Source organism: Adiantum capillus-veneris, chromosome 2, assembly GCF_014529385.1.
Source record: "Adiantum capillus-veneris isolate H3 chromosome 2, ASM1452938v2, whole genome shotgun sequence".
Taxonomy (NCBI): Eukaryota; Viridiplantae; Streptophyta; class Polypodiopsida; order Polypodiales; family Pteridaceae; genus Adiantum; species Adiantum capillus-veneris.
This window is the reverse complement of record NC_140932.1, coordinates 95,039,623-95,052,926: the sequence shown is the minus strand read 5'-3', so window position 1 is coordinate 95,052,926 and position 13,304 is coordinate 95,039,623. Positions and strand designations below refer to the sequence as shown.

The 13,304-nt window shown below is 43.6% G+C and overlaps 1 protein-coding gene across 1 annotated transcript in view; it reads right to left on the bottom strand.

Moving 5' to 3' along the window:
• The window catches only part of CIB22 (LYR family of Fe/S cluster biogenesis protein), a 100,626-nt gene that overhangs the window by 42,149 nt on the left and 45,173 nt on the right, over nt 1-13,304 (bottom strand). The gene's annotated exons all lie outside the window — the stretch shown is intronic.

The window sequence follows — 13,304 nt, the reverse complement described above, 5'->3', positions numbered from 1 at the left end:
CATTAATAATGACTCAGCGAATCTACGACCAGTGACGATGCCTCTCTCGCACAATGGACAGCCACCAAAATTCCAAAGTGCTGTGATAAGAACCCTCTCCAAACCAGCCCAATGCAGTGAACTTCGCCTAGGGCAGCCTCCTTTGACTGCAAGCTTGCAAACCACAAAATGCTGCAAGACAAAGAAGGCAATGAGGATGGAGAGAGACTGCTGGCAGTAGGAGACAAAAAACTCACAGAGGAGAGAGAAAGCATTGATGCACACAGAGAGAGAGAAATGAAATGAAATGAAATGTTATATTAACGTCTTCAAAAGGCCAAAGTGACCTATGAGACCAGAAAGTTACAATGTGGTGGATCTGATACGAAGTCAGAGTAGCAAGATGACAAAATGACAAAATGACAAAATAAAATACTATGGAATCCTAGACTGCTGGGTGTGGACTAAGCAGCTAAAACAGCTAGCTGGGATAACTAGATCACAAGAGATCCAGCATCGGTCGCTGGCGGATCTCGTCAATCTCCTCCTTGGTCAGTAGTCTAGAGAGAGAGAGAGAGAGAGAGAGAGAGAACTCATACAAGAGGGAGAGGGCACCCTGATCATGTGCCCGACCTCAAAACTACAGCTCACGACTCATAAAAATGGGGGCGTCCTCTACAAAATACCACCTCAATCTTATTGTAGTGTGTGGTCATGTAGGTCATGTGTCCGACCACCTAGTGTGGGAGGACACTTCTGGTGTTCTTGGCATGTAACCTTTCAAGTACTCAATATAAAGAGCTGCCTCACTAGAGGAGGCCACACTCAGTTTGGTGTAGTCTCTCTCTCTACTCCTCGTGACAGGTACGTTGTTAGCATGCAAACAAGAAGGAAAACAAGAACCTCTATAGCTTTGCACACACCACACCGTCGGAAGGAAACACTATAAAGCTGTGGAAAACACCTATGTCGAACACCTGTAAAGTTGGGCGGGAAACAGCCCTAACCCGAACCATGACTAAAATTGCTGAAAACCGAGACCATAAAGATGAAACTCGTGTCCTGTAGACCTCCGTAGAGTATCCATATGCTTGATTCTGACAACAGACGAGAGAATTACAAGCTTTCGAAGTTGGGGTATCGCTCAAAAGCTCCAAAAAAGCTAGTCTCTGTAAGCAAAAAAATTGTGCAGGGAATTGTTGCTATTAAAAAGGGAGATTTTTTTGCTCTTATCCCAAGGAATTTTCTCTCCCCTCTTAGCCGACATGGTTCTCTCTTTGGTCACCTTTTAATTGGTCCATTTTGGGCTTAATTTGGGTAGAAAATGACATGTCGGTCACTTTTTGACCAAGGAAAGTGGGGAAAGGAGGTGTCCAAAGGACTAAAAAGAAACCCAGGCGCCTGTCCAACTGGTGGGAACCGATAATGGGCGCCCTTTCCTCCCCCAAAGTCCACAAGCCCTCATGCGCTAGGCAAATGAGCTTTATTTGCTCCTTTGATACAACCTTAGGGGGTACCCACTCCCCCACTTATACCCTCCAATTTCCACTTTCTCCCCCTCATGTGGGATTACTCCATTGCCACTTGGCACCATCCTCTCACCTCTCCACTTAAGCATATAAATTTCTTGTTTTGCTTTCGACTCCGAGCAATCTTGGCGGAGGCGTGGCAGGTGACTCCAAGCACCAAACGCGACGCTGTAAAGCCCGGCTCGGAGCTTATCATTTCTCGGCCACACCTTTTCTAATTAAATTTATCAAATCAGTCCACTTGCCTTTCCTCGCAAGCATCCGCACCACCTTTCTAAGTAAGGAACCGCCCATTACAAATGCATGTAACTCATGATGTATGAGTCCGATTCACCGGCAATCAAGCACGACTAAAAACACTCATTGAAAACCACCTTTTAGAAATTTAACCAACCCAAAACTCTTACAAATGACTAAGCAGAACCAAGCCTTTATATATAAATTTTACAAGAGCACTCTGAAAACTCAAAAGCATTCATCTATGTACTCGAGGCTAGTGAGCAAGCTTTTTAGCATGGATTAGTGACTTTATCTTCATCCAAAAAATGACTGACATAGCTTGCCAACCCCCCCTAGCTTGCTTGATCATTCATAACAAGCAGAGGTGTCTAGACTGAACAACTACTACATTTCATCCCCAGAAACCTCATCCACATTTTTAAATGTTTCCACATTGTCTCCCTCTATTGTTAGCATTTCATCAATCACAATTGCCATCAAACGTGCCAGATACTTCTTCAATCTATAACCATTAACACGATATTTATGTTGTGCACCATTTAAGTCTGCCAACTGATATATGCCATTTTCAAATTTGTTTACAACAGTAAAAGGACCTTCCCATTTGATTTGAAATTTCTTTTGAAAGGTATTGTCCGATTTACTATTGTACCGCAACACCAAATCACCCTTTTCAAATTTTTTATCCTCCATGTACTCATTGGCTTTTAGCTGAGCCTTCCTTGACACTTCCTCATAGTAACTCAAAGCTAAAACTCTATCCAATTGCAAGTATTGTAAATCCAATAACCTTTTCTGCCATGCATTTTTTTGCTCCTCATCTTCCAATGACAACAATTTAAGAGCAAGAATTTCCATTTCAATTGGCAATAAAGCTTCCTTGCCATAAACCAAGTGGTAAGGGGAAAATCCTGTGCTCGTCTTGATAGTAGTTCTGTAGGCCCACAATGCACAAGGCAACTCTAAATCCCAAGTTTTCCCATGTGTTTGAGTCATCTTTGTCAAGATCTTTACCAACTCTCCATTGAACCTCTCATTGAGACCATTATATTGTGGATAATAGGGAGAACTGTATCTATGCTGTATATTAGTTTCTCGCATAAGAAATCAAACAGCTCTCCTCTAAATCCTGGTCCTCTATCAAAAAGTAGTTCTAGTGGCACACCAAATTTGCAACATATATACTCATAAACAAATCTTCCCATCTCTTTACTGGTAATCTGTTTGACAGCTTTGGCTTCAGCCCATCGTGACAAATAATCCACTACTATCAAAATGTAGACTGTAACAGACTTGGACACTCCAAGTCAAGAATCAATCACAACAGCACCAAATAACCACTTCAAAACAGTTCACGGTTCACAATAGACTTGCACTAGCCCGGGGGAGTTCCGTGCCTAGAGATATTGGCCCCAAAGACTGGCGCCCCTTTCGGTATTTCTTTTTGTATTAATCAGTGTTCGAAGTACAAAAGTGGTTCGGGTCTCACTCTCAGACTCTGCGTCCAGATGCTCTGCAGAGTGGGAGCCCAATCCACATATTTAATGTTTACAAGGGATGCCAAAAGCAGAGTCCCAAAAGCTTCAAATCAAAAGCAAAGTTTCTCTCTCTCACAAGCTCTCATGAGCTTTTGAAAAATAAAGCAAAAGATTTTCTTCTCTCTCTCTCTCTCTTTTCCAATTTGCGTAGGAAAAAGAAAATCTGCTGCAGCCCGCACTTTGCGCCGCAATTTCCGAAATGAGCCGTACGGTGCCACGTCATCATCACAGGTTCTGTCTTGTTGCCCTTTTAGGGTTAGGGTTAGGGTTAGGGTTAGGGTTTCTGCTGTTTTAAGGTTTACAGGTTTTAGGGTTCGGGTTTTCAGATTTAGGATTTTCAGCAGCAGTCAGGGTTAGGGTTTCCTCTCGGGCAGCCACGTCATCACTTTGTGACATACCCCCCTCTTGAAAGCATTGTAATCGCCCTCAATTACGCCTGCAAAACAGACAGAGGCCATAAACCGTCTAAGCAGACACGGATTGTTAGTACCTACGTACTAAGAACACACATCTAGCACAGTACCAATGGACAGTCACATCACACGACCTCACATGATATTCAACATTCATTCGGATCAAAGACCATGATTTATCGGCAATGTAGCTACCAATCGTATCTAGATCCAATCGGAACCTCATCAATGTCCAATTGACTAACCTCTATTGCAACCATGTCTATTCGTGATCGATCAGACCAAAATGCTGCAGTCATTTCGTCTATCAGTTCCGGCACTTGAAAAGAAGTCAAGAAAAAATCAGTATCATAATCAGGAATTCCATTTCATAAAGTCACACAGCAGAATACTGTCAGCTTTCAGTATCCCTGAAGCTCAAAGAGACATCAGTGACTCTAGTATCAAAATCAAGGCATCTGTTGACAAAGGAGCGGAGTAACTCTCCTCTTGTGCATCCCACTACACCAGATCTCCGGCCAAGCTATATTCTGGGTTCCATTTGGAATAGACTATGCTAAACCAAAAGCCTCGAGGTAAAGTTTCACAATCTGAGTATCTGCTAGGTCCTCCTCCTCCATTCACTTCACATCCAATGCAGGATAGTTCTTGAACTTAACCAAGAACCGCCTTCTGACTTTACCTTTATTCTTCGTATCCTTATGTGCCAAAATCTGTTCAGGAACATGGATCTCCTCGTTTTCTTCCACTTCGGGTTGCTCATCAAGCTCCCCATCATCAGGCACATCACCTTTAAAAGGTTTCAAGAGACTCACATGAAATGCATTGTGAATCCTCCAAGTATCAGGCAGCTTCAGTCGGAAGGAGACATCATTTATCTTTTCAAAGATCTTGAAGATCCTTATATCGCATACTAAGCTTTGGAAAAAGCCTCTCCTTTCCTTTTTTCTTTCTCAGGCGTGCCTTCTCAAAACGTAAGAGCACCCAATCATCCTCCTTCAATTTGAAGTCGCGACGATGGGGATCCGCTGCCTTTTTCTATCGTTCTTGATATTTCTGCAAAGTCTCGAGAACCTTGGCAAAAGCCGTATCTAAGTCTCGCGTATATTCATCCGCTTCAAAAATCTGATCTTTCGTACTTAGGAAGGGTGGAAGACTGAATTTGCAATCTCTGATTGCCCATCTGTCTGCGGATGGAAAGATGACGAGAATTGCAACCGCGTGCCAATATTCTCTCAAATAGCCTTCCAAAACAAACTCATGAATCGGGGATCTCTGTCAAAGACAATTGTCTCAGGCATGCCATGAAATCTGAATATCTGGGCAATGAACAGTCTTGCTATGATCCAGCTTGATTGTCTTCTTCATTGGAATGAAATTAGCTTGCTTGCTAAGTCTGTCAATAACAGTCCAGATACCATCGTGCCCACTCTGTGTTTTCGGGAGATCAAAAATGAAATCCATTGCAATACTTTCCCAGGGGCGGGTGGGTATGGATAAAGGCTGGAACAATCCTTATGCTTTATGTCTGTCAAACTTGACCTTCCAAGCAACCGCGTACAAAATCGTCCACGTCCTTCTCGAGTCTCGGCTATAAGAAATATCTCTCCACACCTTTAAAGGTGGTAGCAATGCTGCAGTGATTCGTAAATGGTGGACAATGGCATACGGTTAAAACCTTTGCCCTCAAAGGTTATGTAACGCACAACATCGTTTTCTTCATCAAGTAGCCGTCCCGAATGGAATATCCCGCTACTACCTCCCCATTCTGTATTCAACCGAATACATCTGGAAAGTCTGGATCTATGGCATATTGACCGACCATATCCTCGAAGCTTCTATGGTGTATCGCGGAGATAGCCAGAACCAACAGCTTCCGAGACAAAGCATCTGCCACTAAGTTCTTTTGTCCCTACACATGGACAATTTGGAAGTGAAACTGTGACAAGATGTTCGCCCACCGCATCTGCTTTTCCGATAGCTGCTTCTGTGACAAGAACTAGCGTAAACTCTGGTGATCTGTGAAGGCCGGCTCCGAGTAGGTAATGTCGCCACTGACTGAGAGCATGGATAACCGCCAAAAGCTCTTTCTCATATATATGTGTTGTCAATTCGGGCCTTGAGAACAATCGGCTCTCATAGGCAACGACATGGACTTCTTGCATTAAGACCGCACCCAGACTACGACCACAAGCATCACAATATACTTCAAATGACTTCTGCAAGTCCGGCAAAGTCAAAATTGGTCCCGTAGTCAATTTCTCTTTCAATGTCTGAAAGGCAATCACCTCTGTGAGTCCCCACGAGAAAGGGACTCCTTTCTATGTCAAGATATGCAAAGGGGAAGCAACCTCTGCAAACTTTCGAATGAACCGCCTGTAGTACGAACACAGTCCCAAGAAGCTTCTAACTTCATGGACATTCTTCAAATCAGGCCAATCACGGATAGTCTCTATCTTGGCCAGATCCATTTGCACTCCTGCTGCTAAGACAATGTGTCCCAAAAAGTGTATCTCTGATAGGAAAAAATCACTTTTCTTTGCATTAATCACTAACTTGTGATCTCGTAATGCCTGAAAGACCTGAAGCAGATGATCTCTGTGTTCTGACTCATTTTTGGAGAAAACAATGATATCGTCAAAGAAAGTGCCAACAAATAGCCTGTACTCTCGGAAAATCATGTCCATTATCCGGTTAAATGTCGTAGGAGCATTGGTTAAGCCAAAAGGCATCACTAGAAACTCAAATAATCCAAAAATCGTCCGAAAAGCTGTCTTGTAGACGTCTCCCGGCGCGATTCTGATCTAATGATATCCACTCTTCAAATCAATCCTGCTAAAGCACGAGGATCCCTGTAGTCTGTCGAGTCTATCATCGATCCTAGGAATCGGAAATCTGTTCTTGATGGTGATTTTGTTGAGAGCTCTATAATTGATGCACATTCTCCAAGATCCGTCTTTCTTCAAAACCAACAACACTGGAGAGCAATACGGTGAAGTACTAGGCTGGACAAGACCCTTTTCCAAGAGGTCTTTCACTTGGTTCATAATCTCTTGGTTCTGTGCTCGGTTCACACGATAAGGTGGCCGGTTCGGTGGTGTGCTTCCAGGAATCAGATCAATGGTATGATCTTCAGGACGAGCAGGTGGTAACTCGCCTGGCAGGCCCTCTGAGAAGCAATCGGCATGAGAGGAGAAAATATTGGCGTTCTTTATCAAGTTCAGACATATTCGACCTTTATCCATCGTTCAGTTCTCTCCCAAAAAAAGTAAGTAAAGAAACTGAAGTTTATCAAGTACAATCTCTGAGCCCTTCATTAGTCAAAGTCGCTTTCTCGGCCCGGTAGTCACCCACAGCGTTGTTGTTGTGGTACCAAGGTATTTTGAGTAGAACGTCACAACCTCCCAAGGCAAATACGTAAAACTCCTCGTGCCCTAAACACCCCTGTCATTGCAAACGAAGTTTGCCAATGCTCGGTGTAATGGCAACATCCCGTCCGGGTGCCACTCGAACTACCTCTGCCTGTGGCCTCAGCCTATCGGACGTAATTCCAAATCGAGCCGCCAATTCAAGAAGTTGACCTTGGCTCCTTCAAAAGAGCTTCCCGATCTTTCACGTTGCCCCAAAAGCGGCAAAGTTTGTACTTTCATTCATTTGATTCGGTTCAGGCCCCACGTAATGTGGTACTAGTTCCGCTTTTTATCTGCCTTTTCTGCCACGTCTCTCAGCTGCTTTAGAACTTTCTGGCCTTTCTTCATCCTATTCATTTGGTGCCTTGCTAGGGCACTTCGCGAAGATATGCCCAGTTTCCCTGCATTCAAAGCACTTCCCCTCCTTGATGAAGCGAGCTCGCTCCTGAGGAGTAAGCCTTGGTCGTGCATCTTTCTTTTCTCAGTTGCTCTTTCTCTTTCTCTTTCTACTTTCATTTGTCGAAGTCTGTTCGACTCTTTGTGTCATGATCTCATCGGTGGGGTAGGTCAGACTGCCAGAGTGAATGGCAAAACCCCGTTTCGCATGACTCATCAACTCCTGAATGGAAGCTGACTTCTGTTCTAAGCAGTGATCTCGGATCGCTCAATCTGCTCCTTGAACGAGATCTTCTTAAATGAAGAGGCGGGTAGAAAAGAGCTCCAGAATCTCTCGCAATAAGCGTCCACTGTATCCTTCTTGGTCATCCGAAGATGGTTCCAAGCAGTTCGTATATCGCGTTCATACTCTCAAGTCAGCCAAGAAGAAATAAAAAGCCTCTTTAATTTCAGCCATTTAGTCTTGCTTAATACAAGCGTGGACCACCAAGTTCGAGCATTCTCCTTAGAGTAAGAGGCAGCTCTCCGAATCTTAGAGTGCTCTGAGTAACGCCCTCCCGCGAAAGGGATATCAAATTGCTGTACAAAAGACAAAGCCTTCGAAGCATCTCTATATCTCGAAAACGTGTCAAATTTAATTGACTATCCACCTTCTTTAAACTCTTGGACTTTCTTGCTTTTGTCTTCCAGAAAGTTATACTGGTTGGCTTTGTAAAAATTCTTCTTCTTTGCATAAAAGTTGTTGTCATCAGAGTCTGAACTGTCTGTAGACGAGTCCTCTGTAGAACTGTCACTCACGGGGCGAGATTTAGACTTCTTTGTCTTTTTCTTGCCCTTTCTGAAACGTTGCTTTTTGCTTCGCTTTTTGCTTTTTCGGTCTTCTTCGCTCGAGTCAGATGAGCTAGAAGAACTGTCAGAAGAAGAAGAAGAAGAAGAAGAACTGGGTACTTCTTCAAATCGAACACACTTCTTCTGTTTCTTTGCCTTTTCAAATGTCGACTGACGACCCAAATAGCCCGGGAAGCCAATGCCTTTCTTCTGATTTTTGCCGTGCTTTTTAGCTTTGTTTTGCGCGTCATAAAGTTGAGCAATCCGTGCATCAACCACCTTTTCTAATTCCTTCTCTGTATACTTCTTGGGAGCAGAAGGTTTCTTGAGAGCGGGTTTTGGGGGTGGTGGTGTGGTTTTCTACCACTGCGCGTGCACTTCCTGGAAAGAAGTCTCCCTCATATATTTTGCAAATTTTGGGTCCTTCGCAAAATTGAGCATCATCTTTGTTGTGTCGTCGATCAATTATTGACGCTCCATCTCTCGACGCTCTGCCTGAGTAGGCCGAGGTGGGCCATACTCCTTGCCGGAATCCTCGTTGTGATCCCTTCCCGCATCTTCGGATGCAGAGGGAGTCACCTGTTCCTTGAAGGAAACCATAGGTGCCGCGGAAAAAAATTTGGGATCGGATTTCCCATAGAAGAGAAATCGGTCGTGCTCACTGTAACAGACTTGGACACTCCCAAGTCAAGAATCAATCACGATAGCACCAAATAACCACTTCAAAACAGTTCACGGTTCACAATAGATTTGCACTGGCCCGGCAGAGTTCCGTGCCTAGAGATATTGGCCCCAAAGACTGGCGCCCCTTTCAGTATTTCTTTTTGCATTAATCAGTGTTCAAAGTACAAGAGTGGTTCGGGTCTCACTCTCAGACTCTGCATCCAGATGCTCTACAGAGTGGGAGCCCAATCCACATATTTAATGTTTACAAGGGACGCCAAAAGCAGAGCCCCAAAAGCTTCAAATCAAAAGCAAAGTTTCTCTCTCTCACAAGCTCTCTTGAGCTTTTGAAAAATAAAGCAAAAGATTTTCTTCTCTCTCTCTCTCTCTTTTCCAATTTGCGTAGGAAAAAGCAAATCTACCGCAGCCCGTACTTTGCGCCGCAATTTCTGGAATGAGCCGTACGGTGCCACGTCATCATCACAGGTTCTGTCCTGCTGCCCTTTTAGGGTTAGGGTTAGGGTTAGGGTTTGTGTTGTTTTAGGGTTTGCAAGTTTTAGGGTTAGGGTTTTCAAATTTAGGGTTTTCAACAGCAGTCAGGGTTAGGGTTTCCTCTCGAGCAGCCACGTCATCACTTTGTGACATAGACATTTCTTTTGCTAGTCATAGGTAAGGGTCCAAAAGAAGACGGCAAACCTTCAAGTAGAACACCTGTCAATAGAAAATCCACTTCCTTTGATAAGATTTCCCTCCCATGATACAAAGGGGCCTCTGCCTTTACCACAAACACGCAAGTGATCATCTCTTGGGCAAGCATCATGAGCTTCTTTATTTAGAGACCTCTCAATATGCTGCAAACTCCATGCTTCAAACTTTTTGAGCAACGCTTTCACTTGGAAGCATAAATTTTTCAGTTTAGGGTTCTTATTCTTCCATACTCCCAACACTTGCTTCACAACCAACAAAGCATCTTCTTTAATTTGCAAACGTCTAATTCCCAATTGTAAGCAAATATGCAAACCACCTTCAAGACCCATGTATTCCGCTTCATTGTTACTTTTTGCGTCAAGTTTCAGCCCTTGCTTTCTCATAAGCTTCCCTTGTGCATCATAAATGACAATGCCTCCTGAAGCAGCATCATGGCTTCTTCGATAAGAACCATCAAAGTACAACAATGAAGCATTAGAAATGGCAGGAGTCTCGACTTTCTTTTTCCGCACCACCTCTTCTTTGACCAAAACGGGAGTATCCTTATAGGTGAGAAGATCCGCTAAGGTAGCCCGAGTACTTTCCTCCACCAAAACGGTGAACTGAAACTCCTAGAGCTCAATAACCCATCTCATCACTGTTTTTGATATATTTAAATTATTGGACAGCTGGGGAAGCAAATGAATAACTGGTGAGAAAGGTGAATGACTTTTATAGCAAGTAGTGTCTCAATCGTCTGCAAGCATAAACCACACTGGTCATCACCAATTCAATCTCAGAAATTCAATCTCTCTCATGAGAAGTCTTCACTCTGCTAGCATAATGAACAGGCTTCATATACTGAGATTCCTTCCCCCTTGGTAACAACATAGCTCCAATAGCATCATCTCCCACTGATGGGTTGACATAAAACTCTTTTTCCCAGTCAGGAGCTTGCATAATAGGTAACGTACTCAAGACCTCTTTAACTTTGTCAAAAACATCGTCACAGTCATAAGACCACTCCCAGGGATCATTTTAACTGTTTGCTGCAATGGATACAATAGCTGTGATGCCAAAGGTATGAAGCGAGATAGATATTTAACTTTCTGTATGAAAGTGGCCAATTGTTTGGTATCTTTTGGAGATGACAACATCAACAAAGCCTCCACCTTCTCTGGATCTGCTTCTATCCCATTCTCTGAAATCACATGTCCAAAAAGCTTCACCCGTGGCTGTGTCAAATGAATTTTTTTAGGGTTAAGTTGACCCCCGCATTCATCATACCTTGCAAAAGTCATTTCAAGCTTTTGAACATGCTCTTTCTTTGAACTGTATACGCAAAAATCATCTATGAACCCTTTGACAAACCTTCCCAAGAAGGGGTAAGGACCCAATCCACTTTCCTTTCAAAAGCTCCCGGCCCATTTGTTAACCCAAAAGGAAGGCAAAAAAGCAGAAACAACCCCCTGGCGTGATAAAAGTAGTCTTTTTCCGATCTTCAGGAGCAAGGATAAGCTGAAAGTATCCTAAATACCCATCACAGACACTGTATCTTTCAAAACCAGCCACTGCATCTAACAATTGATCAATAAAAGGCAAAGGGTAAGGATCTTTTTTGGTCGCCACATTTAGTGGTTGTAATCAACACAAACTCTCCAACGCCCATCTTTCTTTGGGGTGACTACTACAGGGCTCACCCATTCAGTATTATCCACTGGCACAATGAACCCTGCATCCAAAAGCTTATCCACTTCTTCCTTTAAAGCATTCATTTGCTCCTTGCCCATCCTTCTTAACTTCTGGCTGATTGGTTTTGCCCCTTCAACTATCTCGATCTTCACAGGATCCCCAACAAAACCCCTTATTTCCTAATATGAGGTAATGAAAAGATTTGGAAACCTGTCCAACATTGCTAAGTACTCCTTTCTTTCTCCTTGTGTCAAATCAGTACTCAAACATATTTTGGATCAACTCTTTCTTCACTAGCAGTTCCTCTTTAGGTTGCATCAACTCTTCAAGTTGCTCTAAACGGCTTGAAGCATTTATATTCCCTGATAATTGTAGCACTTCACTAACTTCTCTCTGTTCCTCATCCAACAACAAAAATGACACTTCACCCTCATCATTGGAACTCGAAGGAGTGCTACTTTCTGAGTCTTCAGAACTATTGTCACTGGTAGTTTCGGATTCATCATTCTCACTCACATCTTCAAGTCCCATAGGTTGTTTGGTAGTCATATCAAACACTTTCTTTTCACCCTTCTTGCCATGCACACCAATTGTGCCCTTGCCCCAATTTTGCACCGCACCAACAGCTCTCAACCAAGGTCGTCCCAAAATGAGAGGAAAAGCTCCCAGACCAGCTGGCATAACATGAAAGTTCACCATAACCTCCACATTAAAGACTTCAACTTCCAAATTCTTGATCATCCCCAAACATTTCACCTTGGCATGGTTTGCCAGTCAAATCCGAAATCTAGAGCTTCCGCATATACTGAGACCCAATCTCTCGACACATGACTGTGTAATCACACAAACTTGAGCACCTCCATCGATGTAGGCTTCTCCCATGCCCACACCCTTGTGCCAACGGTTCACCACAGGACAAATGTCGAGTAACTCTTCCACAGACAACACTCTAACTTGTCCATGCTTCGGCTCTTTTTCTGGATTCACTGACTTCCACTGCCTTTTAAGTTTGGGCACCATATCCATCAACTGTCCAAAAGTACAATCCACTTTCTTCCCAATCAGGTTTTCCTTTAAACTGTAAGCTGTTTGGCATTCTCCCAGCGATAAGTCCGCCACTTCAAATCATCTACGAGGCTTTGTCTTTCTCTTGACTTTCGCATCTTCACCCTCTTTCTCCTTCCCTTTCTTTCTACTAGGCCCTGGTGCTGCATAGCCTTCCCTCTCTCTTTTGCCTACTGGCAAGATATCTACTTCTTTCTTTTCGACTCGCACAATGCCCACATGACCACCAAAGGTTGAGGCTTGCTTTTCCTGTCCAGTACCTTGATCTCCCCGTATATCCAATGCATAATCATTAGCTCTGTTAGGAATCTGTTGAGGAAGTGGAAACATATCCCCTCCCATCCTTGCTGGCTTTGAACAATAAGTGCTGATATGACCAAGTTCACCACAATTATAACAAGTGGGGATGAACCTCCTCTGCGGCTCAAAACCGCCTTGTCCACGACCAGCATTCGCATTAGGCTGAGCTTCACATGCCTGAGCCATTCCTCTACCACATCCACGACCACGACCACCTCCACCACCAAGAACACTAAGTCGTAATTCCTGCATCATGGTCATCATGTCTTGCATATTTCGTTGTAACTGTTCAGTATTAGCAGCCCTTTGAACATGTTGGCCTCCAGCTTCTGCTTGATTCTCCTTCTTTTGGCTACAATTATTTTGCTCAGGGACCGCTTTCCCATATTCATTATGTCTTTGAGCTTTCCATTCTTTCTCTCTGGCAATGGCGACTGCCTCCTCGAAGGTAGCGGGCCTTTTCAGATCAACTTTGAACTTCAGACTTTCTTTTAAGTTTGCCACAAAACGGTCCTTCTTTAACATGGATGGATGGATTTCGTTTCCCAAAGCCCGGACCCATTT